Source organism: Lissotriton helveticus, chromosome 10, assembly GCF_964261635.1.
Source record: "Lissotriton helveticus chromosome 10, aLisHel1.1, whole genome shotgun sequence".
Lineage (NCBI taxonomy): Eukaryota > Metazoa > Chordata > Amphibia > Caudata > Salamandridae > Lissotriton > Lissotriton helveticus.
Window position 1 is genome coordinate 777,809,708 of NC_136071.1, and position 27,497 is coordinate 777,837,204.

At 46.5% G+C, this 27,497-nt stretch overlaps 1 pseudogene across 1 annotated transcript in view; it reads left to right on the forward strand.

Moving 5' to 3' along the window:
* The window catches only part of LOC144784514 (integrin beta-1-like), a 369,893-nt pseudogene that overhangs the window by 210,376 nt on the left and 132,020 nt on the right, over positions 1–27,497 (forward strand). The window contains exons 9-10 of the transcript XR_013601670.1: positions 8,092–8,181; positions 9,670–9,810. The product of XR_013601670.1 is annotated as an integrin beta-1-like (transcript). The remainder of the gene's footprint in view (positions 1–8,091; positions 8,182–9,669; positions 9,811–27,497) is intronic.

Here is a 27,497-nt window from a genome sequence, read left to right on the forward strand (position 1 = left end):
ATGTTGGTTTGTGACAGCCTTTCCGAGTCAGCCCGTACGAAGGAAAAAGGCTGTTGGAAACTAACTTCAGGGGCCCATAGCAGGCTCCCCTTCATCCTGAGGTATTCGGTTGGGGTCAGTGGGGGTAACCAAGATACTCTCCAGTAAAACCATGCACAGTGTGGCAGGCACCATGGGGTGCCTGCAACAGGGTGCAAGGTTTTTACAGACACCCATTTTTGCCATTGGAGTCTGTATTGCCAGTCGTAACACAGGCTCCCATTGGAGTCGATGGGAGTTCTTCGGAATGGTGTTCAGAAGCATCGTAATCGGTCGTGCGGAACCACCGACCGTGAATTGGTCGGTTCCCGATTCCGAGACTGTGTTGAGCAAAATAATTCTGCCCGCCATCATAATCGGCCCCCATTGTGTTAAAACATCTGAATTGTTGCCAGTACTAGATTTATTATGATATGCACCCAGAGGACACCTTGGAGGTGCCCCTTGAAAAACCTACCGGTATCTAGTGTGCCGGCTGAATGGTATTGTCCAGCCTTCCACCACAGACAAGTTTCTGACCCCCCGCAGGTGAGAGTCCATGCTCTCTCAGGCCAGAAAGCCCGCAGGAAAGTGTTCGCACCTCCTCTAGCAAGATGTCTAGTGATTTAGCATATCAAGGCCAGGGTCTTCAAAGCCCCTGCTTCCTTTGATATGTGAGCCCGGCTTCCACCACCCCCTGCTCTGAGGCCCATTTGGCACAAGTACAGGCTGGAAATTAGCTATTCAAGTAGACGTGTTTCACAACCAGGCTAGTCTCACCCCTAAGGTGGGGTGCCTGATGTGCTCCATGAAAGAAGGGCTCTACCTTCTTGTTCTTGATAGAATTAGGAAATCTTGGACAGGGTTATGGCCACTCACCACAGGAAGTGGTCATATAGGGAGTGTAGTGACCCCAAGGGTAAGTGGCCAATTAGCTACTACCCTTCACTCCCCTTAACACTCCTAAATGTAGTATTTATGTGGCCTTCTGCCACCAGGAACTCCGATTCGACTACTGGGAACCGAGGAAGGATGAACAAGGCAAAAACAGAGGACCTGCACCATAGATTGTCACCAACCCCTGCCAGGTTGCTTGCCCTCAACAAACACAGAGTCTGACTAATCCAAAAGCTGCTCATCCTCCCAAACCCTTGGAATACTGCCCAGCAACTCAACAGCCAGCAAAGTTAAGATGCTGCTTCCCGGCAGTTTGCAGGCACCGACAAGAAAGTGCCCGGTCCACAATGTTACTGGCCATCGGGCCCATCGAAGGAGTAGCTCAACAAGAATAGGTCTATTTGCTCGAAAAGGTCAGATCCATCCTCTGCCAAGTTGGGAGATGCCGGGCCATCCAGGAGCTGCCCACCACCAATATGCGGAGTACAGAAGTAGTTGCAGCAACCAAGGCTTGGTAAGTGTCCAGTCAAGACACCAACCCTGCCAAGATCGACCTACCAGTGAGGGACATCAGTATCACAGAGGAAAGCATTTAGAGTGGCCCTGCTGTTCTGTTCTGTCCCCATCACTAGGTCGACCTCAAAAAGTGAGAGCCTCTAAGTCACCAACCCGCCGGACGAAACATCTCTGCACCCGAGCCTCCCAGCCCGGGCTCATGTAAACAGGCGTGTCTCTGTGATCCTGAGACTCTCAAGAGATAAGCCCCTGTTGGGTTCAGCCAGACTGGTCCCCCACCCCCACTTGCAGCCTTTTCTTATAGCTACTTTTCCCCATAGACTTTCACATGTAACATTCGAGACTACCTCTGCTGAAATCACCACTGCACCCAGACACCCCAGGGCAAGTAAACATCATTTTCTACTGTTTTACTATAACATTTGATAACGTCTTAAGTACTTACTCAATTCCGATGTTCTTGGTGTCTAACATTATATAAAAATATTTATTTTTGTAGAATGGTCTCGAGTTTCTTTTTGAGTGTGTCTCATTTATTGATGCTGTGTGTGGAACAAATGCTTAACACGATCCTCTGATAAGCCTAAACTGCTCGCCCACACTACCACAAAGAGAGAATTTAGGATTATTAATTTAAGCCCTGCATGCCAATAAGGGTTGTCTGGACTTTATGCATAGTGTACCTCATTTTGGTGCACTACATTTGAATTCAGCCATACCTCCACAAGTTGATTTGTATGGATCAGTGTGGGTTTATACTAGCTAGGAGCACTTCATCAAAACTACGCAGACTACACCAGATCATGTCTGCTGATCTCACACAATACCCAAACGTCGGCTGCATATCACTGGACATGAGACAATCATTTGATACCTTTTTGTGGGACTACATTTTCAGGGCCATTGCACGATTTGGTCTACCACCGAATACGTGAAATGGGTGAATCTACTATATGCATTGCCCACGGCTCGAGTACGAACCGGGAAGCTTATTTCCAGGGAATATGGCATCCACAGGGGCACGCGACAAGGCTGCCCCCTGTCCCCGATATTATTTGTTTTAGCCATGGAGCCATTGGCACTCCCTATACGTCGAGAGGCTGCATGGTACAGTATCCCTATAGGCAACTTAACACACCTGGTATCGGCGTATGCAGATGATCTTATATTATACGTGACAGACTTGTTGGAGGGACTGGGCCCGCCTCCCCGTATCTTTGCTGAGTTCTAAATAATATCCGGTTTATCCATCAATGAATCGTAATCCAATGCCTTTTTCTTTCATGACCAAACACACCCAGACTATATTGGTTTCGGAGAACTCCAGCTGCCAGTGGCCCCACAGACCTTCAAATATTTGGGCATTAATGTGTACCGTTCGCAGGCGGACATGTCAGAGGGCAACCTGGGTAAGGCCATTCGGGGCATACGCTCGCAGGTAGCTTTCTGGACCACATTACCAATATCGGCCATAGGACGTGTGGCTTTATCCAAGATGGTGGTCCTTCCCTGTCTTTTGTATTATTTCACGAACCTGCCATTGTTAATACCCGCACCGATTTTTAATACACTATACACTGTCCTGATAAATTTAATATGGGGGACTGGTCGACTATGAATAAGTCTTCAGAAATTACAAATCAATACACGGGAAGGTGGACTGGGGGCGCCAGACTTCAGGGCTTATTACTATGCCTGTCAAGTACAGTGGCGGTCCTATTGGACAGCGGGACACAACTTACAGGTCCCATGCACGTCAAGCTGGGACTGCTCCATGCTTTCCTACTGCCCCACGGTAGACGGCACCAGGCGCTGCTGGGCCTCCTTAAAACGGAGCTGCAGTGCTGGGGAAGTGGGCGCTGTGATACACCTCTAAAGGTCGTAGATATGCTGCTAACATTCCATTGGTGGGAATACCGTTGGCAAGCGGCACACTAACACAAAGGGTACTTGGACCCCGGGCGGACGTAGGCGTGGAGACCATAGGTGATTTGTTTGGGGACGGGACACTTATGGACCACAACCCTTTCATACGTGGCACGTGAGCTCCGGCCACACTCTACAACATCCTACCCCAGAGAGCTTGGTGGTCTAAGTCTCCACCCCACATGGCGCTTTCCCATCCGCACCCCTGGATAGGGAATCCAGAAGGCTGGACATCACAGGGGAGAAGATGTTTTCTTCCACCAGCCATGGCACTGTAGTTGGTGAACACCCGCTGCCTTTTGGGCTGCTCCTACCATGCTCTGTGGGCACAGTTACACAGGTGAAGCTGCCGGTCCGGGATGGGGCCCGGGCTGTCCTCTCCCAGGTTGTTGCTGACGCGAGAGATGCAGCGAAGTTCACTATACATTGTGAACTGGATACCACTGATTCACTGGTAGAGCAGTCTTCGACAGTGGCCTTACAGCACCGTGCCTTGTTGAGAATGACTTGCTTTTTCAGGCATGTCCAAGCGTTGCTTATGGACATGCTCTTTGATGGCTTCAATCTCTTCAGAGACAAGGTGGATTTAGCGTTGGAGCGCTTGAAGAGCAGCAGGATTTCAGCCAGGTCCGTAGGCCTTTCCATGGCCCTTTGTCACCCTCAATCTGTCTCCTTTTGTGCCCACGGATGAGGCTTCCAGCCGCATCCATATCCACCCAGCCACCATAGCAAGCAACCTTCACAGCCTCTGTGTGGCTGAGGATGTAGTACCCACAGACCTAGTGTGACGGCAGCCAGCGGTCTGGCCATTCCACCACCCCCTGGCAGCAGCAGCCTCCAAGTCCTTACAGTCTGCCCCCTAATCATCATGGGCACCCAGTCGGCGGCAGGATCCACCATCACCTGCCGTATGGCGGTCTATCACATCCGACCAAGGGGGTTTGAAGATTGTCTGGAGGGGCTACTCCCTCTCCTTCGAGACTACCACTCGACCCGGGCCACCCGCTTGAGACAGGCTGACGGAGGACCATCTTTCCCTGCTCCGTAAAATCCTAGACCTGCACCCTCACAGTTTCTTACTCAAGAAGGAAAAGTTAAAAATGCTCACGCTCACTCAAGTCTTGTCTGCCCTGGATTTGGGAGACTGGATGGTAACGTTGGACTTGTAGGAAGCTTTATTCCACATACCCGTCCTTCCTGCCCACAGGTGTTACCTGTGGTTGACAGTAGGCCACAAGCATTTTGACCTCACCAGCTCCCCTTTGGTGTTCACCAAGTTGATGGCGGTGGTTGCAGTTCATCTGCGGAGATCAGTGGTGCCCGTCTTCCCCCATCTTGACGACTAACTGTTGAAGGTGGGCTCACTCAAGGCTGTTGTCCCCCACCTCCAACTAAGGTGAACGTCCTGCATTCGCTGAGGTTCAATATCAACGTTCCAAGGTCACGCCTGGCTCCCTCTCAGACGCTCCCTTTCATCTGAGGTGTTCTAGACACTGCAGTTTCTAGCCTATCCTCCCAAACAGTGAGTTCAAAATATTCAAGCTATGATACCAATGTTTCAGCCCCTAACCTGGATTTCGGTGAGACTGACTCTGAGGCTGCTGGGCCTCATGGACTGCTGCATGCTGCTTGTGACACGTGCCTGCTGGCATATGCGGGCTCTGCAGAGGGAACTGAAGTTCCTGTGTGAACAGTATCAGGGAAATCTCTCCAATATGGTCCAGATATCAGAGTGAACTACACAAGATCTGCAGTGGTGGTTAACGAACGCCAAGTGGGTCAGCAACAGACCACTCTTGCTTCCCCACCAGATCTGACAGTAGCGATAGATGCATCACTGCTGGGCTGGGGTAGTCATCTGAGAGAGGTGGGGATCCAGAATCTGTTCTCCACATCAACCTTCTGGAGCGCCGAACAGTCTAACTGGCATTTAAAGCCTTTCTACTCTACATCAAGAGGCTAGTGCAAGTGTTCACGGACAACACCATCGCCATGTGGTGCTGCAGCAAACAGTGCGAGGTGTTGTGTGGTCATGGAACCTTTGTCAAGAGCCCCTGCATCTCTGGACAAGGCTGGAACAGCAGGGCATTTCCCTGATGGTTCAATACCTGGCGGGCAATCTGAACCCAGGGCGTACAAACTCAGCTGAAGATGCTTAGCGGATCACGAATTGCATCTCCATCCAGAGGTGGTGCAAGGTCCCTTTCAGCAGTAGGGAGAGCCTTGGTAAGATGTGTTCACCACTGCCAAGAACATGCAATGCCAGCCATTCTGTGCGCTAGAGTTTCCAAGGCAGCTCTTCTCAGCTACACTTTTCATCTCCAGTGGAGCTCAAGCCTCCTGTAAACCTTTCTGCCCATACCCCTCATGCACAGTGGTCTCAAGAAGATCAAAAATGACTGGGCCTAAGCCATCTTTGTGGCTCTGGACTGGGCTCGGAGAGTTTGGTATCCCAACCTGTTGAGCATGGCCATCGGACCTCCAATCCGGCGGCCCCTTCGGGAAAATTTTCTGTAGCAGGAACAGAGTAGGGTTCTCCACCTGAGCCTATCAACACTCTACCTTCTTGCGTGGAGTTTGAGCAACGACAGTTGACAGCCTTTGACCTTCCGCCTGAAGTCTGTGATGTTGTAATGGCAGCCGGTTGTCCCTACACCAAAACAGTATACACATGCCATTGGGGCAAGTTTTGTACTTGGTGTGCAGAAAAGCAGGTTGACCCCCTTTCAGCTACATTTCCCCAGGTTCTTCATTTTTATTCTTTCCCTTGCCCAGCAGGACTCTGCTTTGGGCACCTGAAAGGGTTATCTTTCTACTAATTCAGCTTTTTTGTGTTTGCCTGACCAGCCATCCCTCTTCAAATCCCCTATTGTACATATGCTCTTGAAGGTTTGCAATTTGCAACATGTTTGCACCTTCTACCTTTATCATGCCTCAGTGGGACTTTAATCTCATCTTGACATTTCTGATGTGTGCTCCCTTTGAGGCCTTGCACAACTGTCCTCTCTGGCTCCTTACCATCAATACGGCCTTCCTATTGGCAATGACATCTGCCCAGACGGCCAGTGATCTTCAGGCTTTCTCATCCAAGCCTCCATACCTGAATATCTTCCCAGACAAGCTATGAACTAGATCTTCCTTTCTGCCAAAAGTCAACACTCTCTTTCATGTAGGCAAGTCCATCACTGCCTCTTCTGATTTGTGCTCCCCAACATCCCTCTAAGGTAGAGGAGCTTCACTGACTGGACCCAAAAAAGCGTTGTTGTTCTACCTTGACTGCGCGAATGAGTTTCAAGTGGATGACCAGCTCTTCGTGGGGTATGTCGGAACAAAAAAGGGAGAGGCTGTGCAGAAGCGGACCATCTCCCAATGGACTGTGCTCTGCATTAAAAACATCTATGCCTTGATCAAAAAGCAACCCCCTGAGGGTTTGCGTGCTCATTTCACCAGAGTCAAGGCTGCAGCCATGCATTAGCGTGCGGAGTCCCGGTCCTGGGCCTCTGCCAGGCAGCAATGTGGGCTTCCTTGCACATTCACAATACACTACTGCCTGGACAGTCTGGTCCGTCGGAACAGACCCTCTGCCTGTTCAGTCCTGCAGGACTTTATGGTGTGAAATCGTTTTGCAGACCCACCTCCGGGGAGGTATTGCTTGGGTATCTATTTTAAGGTAAGGAGTCCGCAGCTTGAAGTCTCTATCAGATGGACAATTTACCTACCTTTAGTAAATCCTTATCTGGTAGAGACTCTTATCTAGCTGCAGATGCCTTTCCGACCCACCTATTCTCCCCACTCAGCAAACTGATTTATATGGACAGAGCTTTCCCTTTTCAGTTCCTTAGTTTTTTACATCAGTCGCCAGTGTTCTGAGAGGCTCCGCTCTCCTGGCATGGAAAGTCTCTAAATGTAACTGACATCAGCACCCTGGGGTGGCGTCTATATAGGCACCGCGCACATCACTTTCGGCATGGACGACACCACGTGGTGCTGACCGACGCTTCCAACCGACACGCAGGGGTACTGCTCATAAAAATTTCCCAGATCCAGTCTGACACCTGGGGATAATTCTTTTTTTTTTTTTTTTTTTTTTCAGTTTAGGAAATTTTTATTTGTTTAAAGAAAGTACAATACCAAGATAATATAATAGTACAGTAGAACCAAATGATACACATGTGATGCAAAGATAATTCTAAAGTAAGAAATATATGGCTAGATAGTCTCTGCTAGATAAGGCATTACCGACGGTAAGCAACTTATCTAACCTGTACCTACCACGTCCTAGGATAACATCACATATGACAACACCAGTGATATCATTGATTACAGAACTAACGACATATATACATGAAATAACGCCCTGGTGTTTTATACATGATTCTCTAAGAATAACCACTAAAGGTAAACTCCGGAACCGGGCACAATATGCCAAATTCTTTACATTGGTATGTAGTTTCTGCAGTTGTTGCATATTATTATCATCCTCAATGCCATCTAAAAATGGTCTTTTGCAGGTAAGTTTATTGATCCTGTAAATTGTGAGGATTGTGCATGCCTTATTTTTATTTCAAAAGCACAAAACCCTTGACCTTGTTACTCGTGTTCTTTGGAAATCTAAATTGTTCCTTAGTGACTGATTTAGGGCGGTATTTTTAAATAATTATTGAGCATTATTTTAATATTTTTGCACCATTTGGTAATCTCCCTTTCAAATGATAACTCTGTGTGTTTTTGAAGGCGTTGAAAAATCTTATTCCAAAATCTGCCGTGGGAACGCTCTCATCAAATTCCACCAGCGTGATTAATCTGATTATCAACTCTTATAATGTAAGTGATTTGCAATCTGCAGCATTATGTTTTGATTGTCGTAAAAAAAAAACGACTTGCTTGTATACTTGTTCCCATATTCCATTAATAAGTGCCTTAACCATGTTTTAATTTGTATATAACTTTGTTGATTGTCTAGATTGGGCCTTTTATGAAAAATACATATATGCATCCTAATGGTTCTTATCAAATTAAACTTGCAGTCTTCCTCTAACGAGGAATTGTTCTAAATCAGCCGCCAGCGCTGCACCCTGATCTCCAGGTTCTGAACTACGCTAGCAAATAGACCCCTCCAAAACTGTGGTGTTCCCACAATGGGTTTTATACAGGCTGCACTTTATTTTAAGATTATTATGAGTTTTAGATGAGATTTCTTTACTACGTAATCACTTAGATTTACATGAATTAATGGATCCTGGGCCAGTGACAAGATTATAGAACATTGTTTAAATTTGTTTGGCTTTCAAACCAGAAGTAGTTCTTTTTTAGAGAAATTATCAAAAGTCTTTCTGATCCTTAACTCGTCTCTGACCAGTGCCATTTTTCTGCCAACACTGTGGGCCTCTAGAAATTATTGTGTAGCGTTTTGTCTCCTTTAGAGTTAATCTTATCTGGCAGTAACTTTCTGCCTCCCAGATGAATTATTTATGTCAGCCTATAGTGATATCCCCTGCAACCCTTCCCTTCGAGTGTTTTCACTTCTTTTAAACTGGACCGTGAACTGATTTTTTTTTTAAATTGATGACCATTAATAGGTATGCCAAATACAGAATGCAATGATGGCTTTGTGATATTGCCATCGATGGTCACAAAAATGTGTTGCAGAGACATTGGTATCTGCATGTAAAGTGTACCTGCGAATTTTTCAATTTCATATTCCAACGGTTTAAACATTTGTAATGTGTAAAAGCTTTGTGCTCTTTTCATGAGCTGATAAATAGACATGGTGTAAGGAGTGCCCCCATGTTGTAATAGCATTGTGTAGAACCGTGTAGTGCTCGGCATTCTGTATTTTAACTGTTGACTCCATTGATGCATACGGCCCACTTCTCATGCTCCCTTCATCCTCTCAACACTTTACCCCCTTCTCCTGCTTCAGAATGTTGCATAGGCAGAAAAATAAACCTGCAGCATGCCTATTTGCACAAAGGCACAACATGCAATACTTTTGTAGACATCGCCTGAGAATATGTAAAAAAAATATTATTGATTTTTTGGTAGATTATCTGAGAACTATTATTTCAGGACTGAATATTAATAGTTGATTTGATCCGCAGCGAATTCCAAGGCATGAGCTACTATTTATGAATGAGTAACCAGTTTTAACCTCATTTTGAACCTGGAAATTACAAACTTGATGAATAACTTGTACAACCTGATGAAAAAACGGTTATGCAGTGAAAAGCTATAGCTGTGTTTCGTATTATTTGCGATATATTTTCTTCCCTGGGATTTGACAGCTTGAAATTAATTAACAAAATGGTTTAGTCTTTATCTTCAGAGGTCATCTTAGAAAACAGCAATCTTCCGGAGGGTGTTACCATAAGCTACAAGTCCTTTTGTAAAAACGGCGTGAATGGTACTGGAGAAAACGGAAGAAAGTGTGCTAACATATCAATTGGAGATGAGGTAAACTATTGCTAGCTTTATTGCTTAATATTTTTGTATTGCTTTCCTTTACTATATCATGCATGCAGTCCATAATCTATGGAGAGTTGTTAAGACATTTGCGGTGAATGCAGTTGTAATTTGTAATTTGTAATTGTAATTTGTAATTGTTATTTGTGGAGCGCGTTATCACCGTCAGGTCAGTAAGCGCTGTGAGAGGGGGCTGCCTTAGCCCGGGTGGAGATGGAAAACTTACAGTGTGCCCCATGCCTCCAAAAAGAGTACTGTCTTGAGCTTCTTCCTCAAAGGGAGCAGAGAGTGCTCTTTACGTACATTCTCTGGCAGCTTGTTCCAGATTTGAGGGCTGCAGGTTGAGAAAGCTCTTCCTCCGATGGAGGACACACAGGAGCGAGGGCAGGCAAGCAAACTGGCTTCTGATGACCGTAGCGTTCTACTTGGGTTGTATTTGACTAGACTGTCTTTAATATAACTCGGGGCTTGGCCATAGATGGCTTTATGTGCAATGCAGAGGCACTTGAACCTTGTCCTCTGCCTGATCGGAAGCCAATGTAGCTGGCATAAAAAAGGTGTGGCATGAGTTTGTCTGGGCACTCTAAAGATTAGTCTGGCGGCATCATTCATTATTATCTGTAATCTGGTCAGCAGCTTTCCCAGGTTGCCGAAGTACAGGGAGTTGTCATAATCTAATCTTGATATAATCAAGGCTGATACCGCCAGTCTGAGGGTGTCAAAAGTGAGAAGAGGGGCGAGTTTACATAGCTGTCTCAGCAAGCCTTTGCATGTGTCCACTGTTGCCGACACCTGCTGGGTCATGGACCGCTTGGCATTGATTTTGATACCCAGTCTTTTTACAGCCGAGGCTTGCTCTGGATATTTGCCTAGCTCTTGTGGCCAGAAGAGATCGCTCCAGGGGTTGTCATCAGTAGTGATGGCCAATACTGATGCCAACCCCTCTGTCTTATCTGGATTGATTTTGAGGGAGTTGGCCGTCATCCGATTGACTGTGAATTTTAGGATATTTTGAACTTTTGAATGGGCAGTTGGAGAGTTATCGATCTAAATGATAATTTGGGTATCGTCTGCATAGTTGTAGATCTGGCACTCCATCTGATTCAACGCGGCTATCAAGGGTTGAAGATAGGCGTTAAAAAGGAGGGGAGACAGTGCCGACCCCACAGGGGAGTGTGCCAGAGTTGGACACAAAGTCAGTCAGCTGTACTCTCTGGGAGCGGCCCTTCAGGAATGATGTAAGCCATGCGAGCGCCGTACCCTGGATGCCTAGATCTGAGATCCGCGACAGCAGTAGGTCATGGTTGACCGTGTCGAATGCAGCAGATAAGTCCAGCAGGATCAGGGCGCATGTTTTTTTTTTGTCTGCCTTGAGTCTTAGACCGTCTAGTAGTGAGGGCATAACCAATTCCATGCTATGGTGGGCCCGAAATCCTGCCTGGTTAGATTGTAGGAGATGGTTGTTTTCCAGGTGAGGTGTTAATGAGAGTAGTACATGCTGTTCTAGTACCTTTGATAGGAATGGGAGATTGGCCGGAAATTTTTCATTTTTTTGTGTCGGCCCCAGATTTTTTTTAGGAGCAGAATGACACGTGCCTCCTTGAAGTCCTTGGGGACTTGTCCTGCTTCCAGGGATAGGTTCAGGAGTGATAGGATCTCAGCTTTTATCCCGCGGAAAGACATCTTAAAGATACTTGGAGGGCAAGGATCAGCAGGCAACCCTGATTTCACTCGCCCTATTAATGTAGCCAGGGAGTCATGCGTGAGCATGGGGAAGAAGGGGAGGGGTTTGTCAAAGAGGGAGGGGCTGGGGTATAGGTTCTGGAAGGCAGGGGAGCGTGGGGGTAGGCTGAATTTCCGTCAGGAGATTGTTCACTTATTATGTAAAGAAGTCTTGGAATTCTGTTCCTTCACTTGTCTTAACTCTTTCAGGATCTTGAAGGTCTCTTTCTCTGTATTGCTAGCAGACGCAATCTTGACTTCATAAAATTCTGCTTTTCTTGTTAGAATTGCTTTTTTGTACATTGCAAACTTTGCATGGTATTCTAGTTGAGCGTCGGGATCATAAGCTTTTCGCCAGGCTCTCTCACATCGATGTAGCGTTTGGTTCATGCTACGTAGGGTATCACTGAACCAGGGCGCCCCTTTATCCCTTCTTCTTTCCCTTCGTGCAGGTGCTAGTGTATCAATCGCGTTATTCAGCCTTAGCGCAAGGGCAGTGCTCTGTGCGTCGGGGTCTCCCTAAGTGGTACTTCGGGGTTAGATTTGCTGAGGATTGAGACCAGGTCATCGTCTTAGTTAACCTTTTCAACAAATTCTTCAATATCTAAAATCCTCTAGCAAAGGGTGAGTAACATATAATTAAAAGCATTCCCAATTTTATGTTTGGACCCTCAAGATTTTTCAGTATGGCATATTTGGTTCTGATATTCTGAAAATAAAATGTGTAACAACTGTATAAAAAGGCCATTTATGCTTTTGGTCCATGAGGGTAAAGAGGATTCTGAAGAGCTAATGTGAGAGGTTCTGGGGATGTCATTGAACAGCTGTATTTAACAACTGGTGCATAGTTACGGAAATTTCGAACATTTCATTTCATTCATCTTTTGCCTTGTTTTGCCATACTAAATAACGGACAATCTGTGAAAACTACCAGAAAGGCATTACTCCATCACTCCATGTATGATGTAATGTCGGCATACATGTCACTTAAGCATCCATGGAACTAGATGAGGTGGTTCAGGAACATAAAATAAATTGAGACAAGGTAAAGCTCTAGCAAGGACTGATAGGACACAATACAAAATGAGTTGATAAGACAAGTAAATTAGTGGACAGGGGCTGCCGATTGAGTGCCAGACAAAAACACTTGAAACTGCTTCAGAGCATTGCCAGAGACCCCAAGTAACCTGGGGAGGTTTAAAGAGTGCCATGATTGACTACTCTTGGATACAGTCAAAACGTTGATTGATAGAAGACAACTATCATTAGCTTGCCATGTGCATCAAGTGGTCTTGAACAGCAAGAAGGGATGAAAGCCTTTCTGAAAATGAAGTGTTGCCTTGTTTTTCAAACAAGCCTAAGACTAGGCAGCCACTGTATTCCACAAAAGCTTAACTGGACAAAGTAGTGGAGCAGGATGATGACAAATTGTAAGATAAGCTAGCAGACTTGATCAAATGAGATGCATTAGCTTTCTCAGTACAGGAGTGACTGCTGCGGAGACAAGAAGGAAAAGAGTCAGATGAGATGATGCAGTAATATTTATTTAGAGTGGATGGACAATGTAGAAAACGTATGACTATTGATTATTGAATCATCAAAAGTTTATTTTGTTTATTTGTTATCGGCTTTCATGTTTCTACCTCAATAGTAACTAGCTGTACCACGACAGTTCTATAGTTTATTTTTGAAGAATTCCTTTTTGCAACTATCAATCAAAGAGGAATCACTAACACTGTGCTAAACAGCCACAATTTGAAATTTCCTTATGTGCCATTAATTTTTAAGGCTCCGTCACAAAGGGCGGCATTCGCTTGCCTAGGTGCAGCAAATTGGATGATCAATTACCAGCTCCATTTAATGGAGAATGTCAAATTCCTCCTACTGTTTTCTAATGACTTTGTGTTAATTATGGAGTGCAAGTTGTGTTTCGTTGCATTTGGTTTGTTTGATTCTCTTACTTTTCCTCATGATATAGGCTTTGTTAGCGTTGAATAATGCCGGCTAAGAAAAACAAACTGGAAGAATTTTAATGATGAAAACTCGTCTGTTAGTGAAGTAATCATTGGAAATCCAAAATACATCGAACGCTCAAGACTCCCCAATCCACTCCCCCAAATGACAATGTCCCCACACTTTTCAAACGTATTTGGACATCTTGTTTTATCCAGTTCACATTTAAAGGCAGCCGCTCCCCTTAGCATTGCCAATCCATATTTCTCCCAGAAACAACTAAAAAGGATAGTATTTTAGTTTTTTTCTGGTGTGAAAACACCTTCATGGATTCTCAAATTGCACACTTCTTAATTGCTTTCACAATCTCATGGGACTCCGCCATACCACTTGTGTTCCATGGTCTTTTTTCAGCACCCCTTGAGCCATATCACATGAAGTCTGACAACATTGCTTACATGTTAGTTGAAATCTTTTTTTCCAGAGTGTCCCAAATCTATGTTTTGAATAGGGATGTTAAGGGAATATCTGATACATCCTCAAGGTATCCTCTATAAGCTGGTCATATTCATATATAATTTTTTTATCAGTTCAATGCCTTAGGTGCAGTTTTAGGGGACTATGCCATAATTTACTTTAGCTCTGCTAAAAGCAATTGTGCACGCCGCTGCCCAAATCACATCTGTATACAGAATCCTTTCCTGGTTCCTGTAAAACAAGAATGAAGTTCAGCTTGAATGCTCCCCATACACTTTATGCATACTCTCAACATAAGGCATTTTGCTTCATGCTTAGCTTCTTAGAAAGCTGGAAGAGTAGGGATCATAAAAGTGATGAAAATGGAAACCCCTAAATTCTAGATTCAACAAAGACCATCCTTCTCAGAAATGCAGCAATGATTTGGAATGCTCTGCCATCTGATCTTTTCACAAAAAACACCCTCCAGCCATTTCTCAAAAATATCAAATCCTCATGAAGTGTTCTCATGTTGCACAGTACAACCCAGGCACCTTTTAATCCTCAATGCTGAAAATCCGTAACAGGGAATTTTAGTTGCATATTGCAGGAATCCAGAACTCATTTGATACATCAACTAGGTTGGATCTGGAAAAGGTTGATGAAATCAGTACTGTTTATCCCTTTATTTGTTCGCAAAAGGATTGAACGTTGTTGTTTTTGTTTTCTTAACATTAGTTTTGCACCGTGAATTATTTCTGTATTCAGATGCTGTGCATTATGCCGCCATTTAGTGGTTGGTGCCAGAACTCTCCTCTTGTATATAAGCCCTTCTCCTTCCTCGCTTTTTATTTTTTTATTCTTGTTGTTGGACATCAACTGTCCTCACCATTTGGTGTTCAGTCCAACCTCTCCTGTTGTCAGACACCCCTCCTCTGAAGCTTCTTTGCGTGGTCACATCTTCAGATTCTTTTTTCCTCCATTGGGTCTGGAAGCATTGCTGAAAGCTCTTCAATGGCCAAAAGAAGAGTGTTATACCAAAGGTTAGTCGAAGACTACGTCAAAGTTCCAGAGAGAAACCGTTGATACCATGATTCGATTTGTGGAAAATCCAGTCTGGTTTTCCCTCCCTGCAGAGAAGTAAGGGAAGTGTGAGGCTACACATCATAGGAAGACTGGAGAATGACCGGGCAGGGGCTCCCCTGCTCAGAGGGTTATGGAGAACATGTCTTTCACTTCTGCCCGGAGTGTTGCCACAAGTGTGCCACAGAAGGAAAATCGTCAGGTGTGCAACCTTTGCCTACCAAATGACCAAGGCACTACTCAGCCCCTACAGAGGTAAACCTTCACCCGCTGATCACACACTCACTGCCTGCTCGCGGTTATCCTCTTGGCTCACAATTTCACTGCCCTTTTGCCGGTACTCACCTTTTTACATGCCAATTGGCATATCCTTACAGTCTCAGCCAACTAATTATCGAAATTACGCGCCCATTGGCAACCAACTCACTGCCTCCCGCGATTCAGCATCTGAGGCCGACTTGACACGCCATGCAGAGCCCCTTGGGAAGCTCCAACGCTTGCTGTCCCTAACTAACCATTGCCATACCTAGCAAATGGTCACGCTGGCTCCCTCCTCACAACCACAGAGGCCATAGCTAGTAATCAACCCACTCCCCTACTCAACCTCGGCAGTGATAAATACACCGAGCACCACTGTTTTTTCAGAACAAACAGCACGCCCTTGCTGGCACCTCATCACTGGGAATCCGAATGTAAAAAACGCGGCTTAGCTGACTTCTCGAAACTTAAACTGCATTTTTTTGTTCTTTTTCCCTGTTTTCTTCCCTAATAGGCGTATATATAGTTTAACCAGGCAATTATACTGTTAAGTCCTGAAGATGATCCCTTTTTAATTTGAGCACAAGATCGAAAGGTCGACTCCTCTTAGTAGACATACTGTTGACCATTGTACATTATTGTTTGTATGTGCTACTCTGGGAAACACTGATAATATTGATTCTCACAGTGCCCAGATCGCTCACTCTTTTTGCCTGAAGAACCTTTCCTTTCATTTCCTTCCCTCTCTATTCTTACCTCTCCAGTACGGTGCAGGACTGTGCCTTACTGCAAAAACTGTCTGTTGCTAAATGTATTTAAACTCTTAAACTCCTGAATTGATTTATAATAAATTCCCTGTCCGGCTGGGCAAGGAAAAATATATAGCAGCCTATTGTGGTCTATATAGTACTAGCTTCTTATTCCTTTTAGCTTGGGACCTTTGTTTTTCTTAATAACTGATACCCATGGTCCACAGCTACCAATTGGGTCCCCCTTGTTTCCTTAAAAAACTTGAGCGCAATCGCAGGATTGCAGGGGTTTCTTTAACCTTCAAGCCTCGTTCCACGAGGACGGCCGCCCTAGTGCCTTAGTACACACATCTGTTTACTCCTACCCTCCTCACCACCTTCTTTCACTACCCAAGAGATGTCAGCTCATGCCCCACTGTACACCGCCGATTACCTTAAGCACCTATGCTCTGGGCCATCTCTATTATCTGATACCCCAGATGTTCCCGTTGTGACTAACACTTCTCTGCCTGACCAACTAGAGAAATTGAAAAAGAAACAGGTCCGCCTACAGTTGATGGTGTTAATGTTAACAGACTACTTAAAGGCTGATGTTATACCTGTTGGTCTGCAAGTCCGTAATATTCCAGGCACCTTCACGGACAACCCAAAGTATATATCCAACTTTAGCTATATTGGCACCACGTGCTCCAGGCACTGGCTCGCACTAGGCATAGACATAGCCACAGAGACACTTAAATCCCTGGAAATAGAAATTAGTGACATACTGAAACAAATTAACGAGTCAGATCCAACCACAGAGTGCAAAAAGTTACTTGACCAAGTTGAAAAGACTGTGGCATATTTCCACAGGATTAAACTAAATAAGAAATCGAACAAAATCAAGAAAGACATCAAGTCATACAATATTGAAAATACCTACCCCTATCTACACAAAGATTTTTATACTAACAGGCCACACTTCAACCCAAATAGTAGACCTTGGGGCAGAATTTAGTCGGCTTCTCTGACACTTCTGAGGATTCCTCCGAGAGTTCAGACCCAGGCGAAGGAGGTAGTAATCCTCGACGAGGTAGAAGTGCCCAGTCTAATTTTTTATCCAGAGGCCAACCGAACACCCCCCAAAGAGGACGAGCAAAGAAACCACAACGATGGTTCAATGCTCCAGGGGAACGCAAAACGAGGAACAATTTCTACCAGTGGTAGAGTATATCTTAAGAATTGACCCTTATTTGCCCGCCCCCCAAACCTCCCCACCTGAAATAATACCGATTTTCAACTTGTCCAAGCACACATTACAGGACACAGAACTAGAACTTCTGAAAAAAGGCTTATCCTTTGTACCCACTGTACGTCCCAACTTCATGGAATTGCAGACAGAACTATTAAGATTCTTTAGACTCATCCGGTTGAAAGCCTTCTTTCAACTACACCCCTCACCTTCCATTACCTCAAATACACCCTTCCGCCCACCATCCACATTCCTCCCCACTGCCAGCATGATTCCATCTGAGATCATAACATTTGAAAAACTTGTCCAAAAAGATCTGGGTGATTTAGAGAAGAAAGAGTTGTACATTCCATACAACATCTCCCGGCAGGAGAAGGATGCTATAAGCACGCTGAAGAGCAACACATCGCTCATAATAAAGAGTGCCGATAAAGGAGGTGGAATCGTACTCCAGGATATTGACTCATATAAAGGCGAAGTTCTGCGCCAACTTGGCAATACAGATCATTACCAAAGACTACCGGGTAATCCAACCAAAGATATCCAGGATATCATATTGAAACTCACATCGGACGATTGTCTCAGCCTGCGGTTCAATTTTGGAACCATTGGGTGCGTACGTGGACTTCTTTATGAAAGAATTTGTGCCATCTACAGCCTACTACGTAAGGGATAGTATGGCGATGATTAATTTGGTAGAACACTATCCCTTTGACCCAGTAGTTAACACACTCTGTACCATGGACGTAGAGTCGCTGTACACACACATCCCCCCGACAGCGGCTCTTCTTGTCATCCAAAAAACCCTTGATTCTCGCCCTCGTCCACACAGGGTCCCTACCCTACTTATCCTTCAGTTGCTTGAACTATGCCTCTCCCGTAACTTTTTTACCTTCGACAATGCATTTTACCAGCAAATAAAGGGTACCTCCATGGGGGCAATTTTTGCCCCAAATCTGGCCATTCTTTTTATGGATGCGCTAGAAACTGGATCAATCCTGGCGGATGGGAACCCATTCCTACCGGGAATAGTACTATGGCGTCGCTATATAGACGACATTTTTCTGATCTGGAAGCTCGACATTGCCACATTGAACTTGGTCCTCCACTGGCTAAACAATAACTGTGCAGACCTGACCTTCACTCTAGCTTATGACAAAACACAAATTGCGTTCCTGGATCTGACTATTTTTCACAATGAAGGCGAGCTTTTAACACGCCTCTACAGAAAGCCCACAGAACATAACACTCTTCTTAGCTATAACAGCAACCACCCTAGGGCTCTGAAAGATTCATTGCCCTATTCTCAATTCCTGAGGATAAGGCACAATTGCTCTTCCAAAACAGACTATTTTAGGGAAGCCAATATCCTTGCAAACAAACTAAAAACTCGTGGCTACCCAAGACGATTGGTTGAAACTGCATCTAAAAGGGCTTGGTATTGCCCACGAGAGGTTCTACTAACACCAAAGAAACGCGATAAGACTGAGAGGATAGCCTGTGTAACCACATTTTCCCCTGTCTCAAACAAAATCAGAAAATCCATTCTAAAGCACTGGCAAATAATAAATGCAGGTCCGATTAACCTAGAAAGACCTCTGTTCGCCTTCCGCAAGAACAAGAATTTGAGAGATCACTTGATCAGAGCAGCCCTACCGGCCCCCACACCAAAAACAACAATTGAATCCAACTGGGGTCTACCACCGCTGGCGGGCCATGTAAAATGTGGATGCTGTAATGTTTGTGATTTCCCGATTGAGGCACGCAATTTCTGTCACAATGGCATTACTGTTGAAATGAAATCTTTCACTAATTGTAACACTTGCAATGTTATTTATGCAATACTCTGTCCTTGCCCGAAAATTTATGTGGGCCAAACTACCCAAAAAGCAACGACCCGCATCTGCCAACATAGGAGCCGCATCAGGTGTGGTACTCCTAATGCCCCGTTGGTAGAGCATTTCTCAGAACTAAACCACACGGCAGATGACATCAAGTGGACTATTCTCAAAGCCGTCAAGTTGCCACAAAGAGGCGGCAACCTGGCTCAACTCCTGAATCGAGAAGAACTGAAGACTATGTGGAATTTTAGTTCGTGTACTGAACATCATCTACGCCATCTTGCAGACTCACGTATGAGCATATACGACAGCCATTTTAGGTACCATGGTCTCCCTGTTCACGATCGCCCGTCAGCACACTTCCCTGAACCTTGCAAGCCTTCCCCGCGCACCCTGGCTGCCCCCGTACTCACATGCACAAGTCATGAACCCTCCCCTCCCATGACTCTGTCTCAGGGAATCACACCCCGCGCCTGACCAACACCTCCTTTCCGTCCATGAATACCCCTCCTTTGATGACCCCTTCCTCTGAGCCCGACTGCCTGTACGAACCGCTGGTCATCCTTTAGCCCGAGGATATAGTTTATTGCCCACTACTGTATGCACTCGCTTTTCCTGAAAGGAGCCACTATTGATCATGACCTCCCCACCCCCTGAGATTCGATCAGGCGCACACATTCCAAAGGAATCGGCAGAACACTCAGCTGCGTGATAGCCCCCTCCCAATCATATGAGGGGAAAGGGCCTCTACTGTTGTCATGTGTTGGAAGGGGCCGGAACTGGGGGGTGCCGGGGATGTCGTTCTCATACTTCACAATGTCCTTGTTGTAATAAAGAACGTTCACATGTCTTAAACCAGTGTATAAAAGACCAGGTCTCAAAGAGGCTGAGAGAGCACCTCGAGACGATACCTTGTTGTCTGATCTGATGTGTTCTACTCCGTCGGAATAAACTTGTTTCCTGTCTTCCTGTCTCCAGCGCCTGCCTCTTTATTGAATAACTTCGTATGGTATTAGAGGCGTTTTTACGCCGGGCAAATTTAACTTAGGAAACATCTACTGAAATCGCCTGACCATTTTAAATTGATCTTTATCAATTGGCGTCCCAAACGCGGGGCCCATCAGCGACACGTGGATCCAGTGGGAGAGGTCCCGACGACAGAGTGAACGACTGCAACGATCGGGAGAGCTCCTGTCCGATAGACCCTCGTCTGACAGCCGATCATCTGAACTTCACTGATTCCGAGCAGACCTCTCCCGAGTGATCTACGGTCCTGACTGGGAACCACCAGGAGTGCCGCGATAGCAACAGAGAGTAGAGGACGATCGGGCGCTGGAGGCGGAAGACGAGAAACTGTCCATGCGGTCCGGGTAAGGTCGTGACACACGACGAATCGTGAAATTGATTGATTGATTGTTTGAAAATACTAGTATTACTTATTGACTGTTTCTGAGAGATTCTCTATTTGCAAACAAGCACAGAATCGCCATACTCTGTTTAGTCTTTGCAGATAGTGAAGGATAGGTAACGCGGACTTTTGTCCCCCATTGTAATCTGCCGTGCCTATTTTTCTCCCCATTGATTGATTGATTGAATCGAGCATTGAATTGTTCGAAGTTGGTTCTCTTAAGGATCTTCTCTGCCTGCAAACGGGGAAGAATAGGAATATTCTCTCTCCCTTTGCAGATAGTGAAGGGTAGGTAACGCAAGCTTTTAACCCGTCGTATCTATTTCATTCCTCATTGATTGATTGTTTGTCCAAACATTGACTGTTTGGAATTGGTTCTTTCTGGAGGTATTCTCTATTTGCAAATAGCGTAGAATAGAATATTCTGTCCAGTCTTTGCAAGTAGTGAAAAGATAGGTAGTGCAGGCTTTTGCCCCCCATTGTAATCCGTCATGCCTATCTTCTCCCCATTGGTTAGTAGTTGGGTCAACCCGGACCGCTTATTAGAGATGAACCATCCAGCTCCACTGGAAGGCACCCCTAATAAGGACATGTTTACTAAGCAAGGACTAGTCGCTATAGCTTATAGTAAGTTATGGCATAAATATACAAAAAAGGATCCTGAAAGTCAGTGGCCACTGATAGGTTCTTTTGATGAAAATAAAATAAAAACACTAGAAGCAGCTGTAAAAATAAATAAGGCAACGCCCACTATGCTCGATAGTATTGGCATGTGGCGCAAAGAAGCAGAACAGCGAAGAAAAAGAGAGGAAGCAAAAATAGTGAAAGAGTTACGAAAAGCAGCCCATCTAGCCGCAAAAGAACTAGATGAAGAAATAAGAAGAAAAAAAGAAGTTAAACAAACGCAAGAATCAGGACTGGCAGGCCAGTGCCCTGTCAGGACCCCCTCTACGCTCTACCCGGAGATGCCCTCCAAACAGCGGGCAAATGACGAGTTACTGCTCGGTCCTCCAATTATCTACATGCCCCCTCCTTATGCTCCCAGCCAGCCTCTAGCACAACACTCACCAGTTCAAAATGTAGGCGAGGGTGACCATAGCGCTAGTGCCCCGACTCTTACGGCCTTCGCACCGGCCGCATTGGTAACAACACCAGATGAACTCGAGACTGGCAAACAGCTAACAGCCAGGCCAAATAGGTTGAGCAAAGATGAGCGGGATGGAATCGACCAGATAGCAAAGACCCTGGTAGAACGGAAGGAGAGCGAAGAATATACGATGAATATGCATAATTCACATGCCGGTAGTCACAGACGGCATTTCATTTTACGGTTCAGCTACCACACCCTGAACGCATATGAGGATAGGTACCAGAATAAGGGTCCTGCAAAACTGACGACTCTATATAGAAGGGTCGATGTTGGAGATGGGACTGAGAGCGATGTGACGGACCTCTTCATGCAAACGCTTGAGGTCTTCCGCCACCTCGCGGAACAGAAACCAGAGGTCAAGATCACAGTCCCTGAGACGATTGAGCCCTCATTAGAAGCAGCCAACACTATGATGCCTATCAGAGAAGCCGCCCCCTACTGGGTTCCCCCAAGAGGTCAGGGAACAAACGATGATATCAACCACGCAGATGCAAAAGGGAGGGTTGTGTACAACTGGGTTTACCAACCATGGGATCGGCAAGATATTTTAACTTTTAGGCAAACCCTGCCCGATTTAAGAAAGAACCCTACAGCATTTTATACCGAACTAGGCACAGCCTTGGGCTCAACCATAATGACTCTATCGGACATTGATTTGTTTTTCGGGTTGTGTCTGCCGGCTGATGTCTGGAAGCAAATCCGGAAAGCCGACCACACAGACCTGTTCGGACACACCTGGAAACAACTCGATGAACTAGATAGGCAGCGAGAGCCCGGAAAGAAACCTGTAAAAGACATACTGGAACTCCCCGACAAAATAGTGCAGAAGCTAAAGACGTTGATCCCAGAAAAGAAGGTAGACTGGTCGGTAGTCACGGCTTGCCGCCAGAAACCTCAGGAGGACGTATCAGAATACTTCTCCCGATTTGAGACGGTTTTCTCCGACTACAGTGGCCAAGACATGACCACCGCAACCGGACAACGCCTATTCGTGCAAAACTACGTAAAAGGGCTATCGCAAGAGGTCTCCCAAAAGTTACAGACGAGTGAGAGTAGTTGGGGAGCCTCCAAACCTGCAGCTATCCTTCAGATGGCTCAGTATTACGAACACCAAAAGAATGAGAACGAGAGGGCGACTGAGAGAAAGAAAAAGGACTTAAAGGAACGAGTGATGATTGCTCAATTACAGAGAGTGACTACAGGAAGGGAACGATATAGGGGGAACTACCAGTCGAATGCCCCTAGGAATCCGCCCACTAGAGACCGCAACCCCACACCCGGTGCTCCACGAACTGACCTCGATGAGAACCAGTGTGCATTTTGCAAAGAATTTGGACATTGGAAGTCCCAATGCCCGGCCCTTCGGGAAATGATTAAAAATAAAGAGACAAGGGACATGACAAATGGCCCAAAAACTGGAGGGCAGGGGCGAGGGCAGACCTACGACACCACCAATGACCGACCTGGCAGACCAAACACATTTGACCGCCCCCGACAGAATCAGTGCCAACAGTCCGACTGTAACAATGCTCACGACTCTGCATAGGACTGCCAGGGGCAAGGGAGGGATCCAGTCGAGCTCTGTGTTGACCAGCAAGGTCCTTACGTCACTGCTAAGGTCCTGGGTACAAAGTCTCCATTTTTGGTAGACACTGGAGCGACACGTAGTGTATTATCAAAACGACTGATTCCAAGGGCACCCTTGTCTGGCTCACACATTACCTCGATAGGTTTCGATGGAACGCCCTCCACTAATCCCCTGTCTGTACCTATCTCCTTTGACCTAGGAAACAATCCCACTGACACCACGTTTCTGCTCTCCTCCAACTCCCCTGACGCCATTATGGGTATTGATTTACTGAAACATTTCCGAGCTACTATTAGGTGTTCCCCGGATGGAGTCCGAGTCATCCTGTACGACAACCCGAGCATGTCCAGACCCTACCCCGCACGACATATGTACGCCATAACAGATGCTGACCTATCCTTGCTCGATACCCTACCCCTGTACCTATGGGCCAGAAACGACTCGGATGTAGGACGAATGATGATCGATCCTGTACACATAACTGTTCGACCAGATGCAATACTCCCGAAACTCCCACAGTACCGGATATCGCCCGAAGGCGAGAAGGCATTGGTAGCGATTATTCAGTCCTTGGTAGATGCAGGAGTGGTAGAGGAAGTGGTTAGTAATGTCTGCAATAGCCCTATCCTACCCATTGTTAAGAAGCAAGGTGAGGGAGATGAGAAAGCGTACCGCTTCATCATCGACCTGCGAGAAGTCAACAAAGTGGTGGTGCCACAGTACCCCGTAGTCTCAGACATCGCCACCATTCTGACTCTCATCCCGTCCACTGCCACCACCTTCACCGTTATTGATCTTAAAAATGCATTTTTCTCTATCCCCATCCATCCAGACAGCCGTTATCTCTTCGGCTTCACTTTAAAAAAACGTTCATACCGATTTTGTAGAGCTCCCCAGGGCTACACTGAAAGTCCCAGCATTTACAGCCAGGCCCTCAAAAGACAGCTGGACGCCGTCCAGCTACCAGATGGAGTGGTGTTGATCCAATATGTCGATGATATCCTTTTGGCGGCCGACACCACTCCACTTGCAATCACAGCCACTATCCAACTCTTGCACTTTCTTGCGGAGAATGGCCACAAAGTCTCCAAAAAGAAACTGCAGTTCTGCCAGCCCCAAGTGACATACGTAGGCCATCTCCTGTCCAAAGAAGGGAGGAAACTTACGCCCGACCGAATCCAAACCATCCTAGACACCCCCATTCCAAAAACACAGAAGCAAGTCCGTTCATTAGTGGGCCTTACTTCTTTCTGCCGACAATGGTTACCAAATTTCAGTCTCATTATAAAACCCCTACTTTCCCTGTTGGCCAACGATGTTCCGTTCCCACTCCCTTGGACTCCCGAATGCCAAGCATCCTTTAAGAAGTTGCGGGATGCCCTTTGCTCGGCACCCGTTCTAGGAACACCAGATTACTCCAAGCCCTTCTCCCTCTTCACTCACGAAAGGGAGGGATGCGCATTGTCTGTTCTAACTCAGCCCATCGGCGCCAAACAACGCCCTTGTGCCTACTTCTCTGCCACTCTTGATCCAGTCGCCAGAGCCTTACCTGCCTGCCTTCGAGCAGTAGCCGCTGCTGCTGTCTCTATCCGCCAGAGTGAGGGAATTGTGCTTCGAACTCTCTCACGGTATTAGTGCCCCATGCAGTTGACACCCTTTTGAACCAGACCAAGACTCAACACCTGACTAGTGCACGACTGACAGGGTACGAATTGACTCTACTTGCACCCCACATCACCCTGAAGAGATGCACGACATTGAATCCTGCTACACTGTTACCCTTGCCCGAAAATGACCCCGATGTGCCCCCTATACACGACTGTGTGACCCTCACGGATGAACAGACTAGGAGTAGAATTGACCTCCGAGACATTGCTTTTACAGATCCTGATGGAGAACTATGGGTAGATGGCTCTTGTATCAAACTCCCAGACGGCACCACTTCTGCTGCCTATGCGGTGACGACAGCTCGAACAGTAGTTGAAACAGCTCGCATCACACAACGATCCGCACGGGCAGCAGAACTAATTGCCCTCACACGAGCATGTATCATAGCAGCAGGAACCACGGCAAACATTTACACGGACAGCCAGTACGCCTTCGGGGTGGTTCATCATTTTGGGCTCCTGTGGAGGGAAAGGGGATTCCTGACGTCCCACGGTACGCCCATCCTTCACGGAGATTTAGTCTCCGCCCTGATTGAAGCAGTTCTTCTCCCCAAACAATTAGCAGTGATCAAATGCCAGGCACACAAGAAGGTGACAGATTTAGTTGGACAGGGAAACGCACTAGCCGACATCACTGCCCGAACCACAGCTGAGAATAGGACAACGACACGCATGTATGTGACCAGGTCACAAGCAGAAAAATGGACCGACGCTAGGGAAACGATCAGGGACATCCAATCGGCCAGCACACCTCTCGAACTGACTGAATGGGCACGGGTGGGTCTAAGGGACGATGAAGGCTGCTGGCGGACAAAAGACACGAACAAATGGTTGCTGCCTGATGCATATTTGATCCCCATACTGACAATGGCACACTCCCCTGCACACATAGGCTCTGCCCCCATGATTGAACTAATTTCCAAAGTCTGGCACAACAACAAGATCCCCGACTCGGCCAAACGCCTAGTCCAGCAGTGCCTTATCTGCCTACAACACAACCCCGGGAAAGGAACTGTGGTACCCCGGGGAGGGTTTGGGATCCCCGACCACCCCTTTGAGGTCCTCCAGATGGATTACATCCAATTAGAGAGGTGCCAAGGCTTGAAGTACGTATTAGTCATTGTATGTGCCTTCAGCAAATGGGTGGAAGCCTATCCGACCCGGGATAACACTGCCATGACTACTGCCAAAGTACTACTGAAAGAGTTTTTCCCTCGCTACGGCCTTTGTCGAATTTTATGGAGCGACAATGGCCCCCACTTCATAGCTGAAGTTATCCAACTAATCCTGAAGGGGTTGGGGGTAAAACAGAGGTTCCATGCAGTCTTCCACCCCCAATCCGCTGGCCTGGTTGAACGACACAACGCTACACTGAAACTGAAACTGTCAAAAATAGTGGCCACCACAGGACTTAAGTGCCCAGATGCCCTTCCACTGGCATTACTATCGATGCGCTCCACTCCCACTAAGCACCACTTGACCCCCTACGAAGTTGTGTTTGGGCGGCCTATGAACCTCTGGACTGCCCCCAAACCGACCTCCATTCACGACGTCCCCGACGTCCTGCTGTCAGATTATTTATACAAATTAACTAAAACGTTGTCTGTCATTCATCAACAGGTGCAGCAGGCCATCCCCGATGCTTCCAGGGGTCCCGGTCACGATATCCAACCGGGAGACTACGTCCTAGTCCGGAACTTTCAACGAGCGAAGAGTCTGGAACCCCGGTGGACGGGCCCCTGGCAAGTACTGATTACCACTCGGACGGCTCTTCGAGTGGAGGGGAAGAAGAACTGGCTGCACGCACACCACTGTAAAAAGGTTTCCTCGACCCTGGCCACGACAGACAATGTCAGCACCCAAGAAGAGCTCCTGAACAAAAACCGACCATCACTGAACTGCTATTGTAATTGTAATTGTATTGTATTGTGATTTGTAAAGCGCGATTGCTGCCCAATGGGCGTCCAAGCGCTAAAGCATGGATCCTGATACCAAGGCACTTGAACTTGCAAAACACTCTGATCCCACTGTGCCTTCCCGAGAAGGGTATTTCCTGCGTCGAAAGGAGGGAGCTTCGGCTAAGTAGGCCACTGACTAAGTTAAAAATCTCAGAACGGTGACCCAAAACAACCAAGGGTTACCCGGAGAGAAGCTAAACAAAGTCTGTGGTTCTGCCCACTACCGAGCACCTTGAAGATGAAGATGATGGAAGCGCCAGATAAGAAGATGATGGAAGCGCCAGATAGGAAGACGTCGGAAGCAACAGGAAATACCCGCTACAGAAACCCAAAGACTGATAATTTGCACAAATCAAAGACAATCGCTTTCTTCATTATCTTCCTCTTTTGCCTTTTCCTCATGACTTCCTTCTGGATCTTGGAGGAAAGCACACCCGCTCACCAGATGTTGCCAACCACTGTCCAGCCAACCACCATGAAAGAGCACCACCTGATCACCCTTTCACCTCAGCTCCGAGAAAGGCGTAAGGAGTTCTGGAACAATTCCTTCGTACAACTGTTGCACCAGCACAACCTTGCTGCAAATGCCACGAACTGCTGGATCTGTGGGTTGC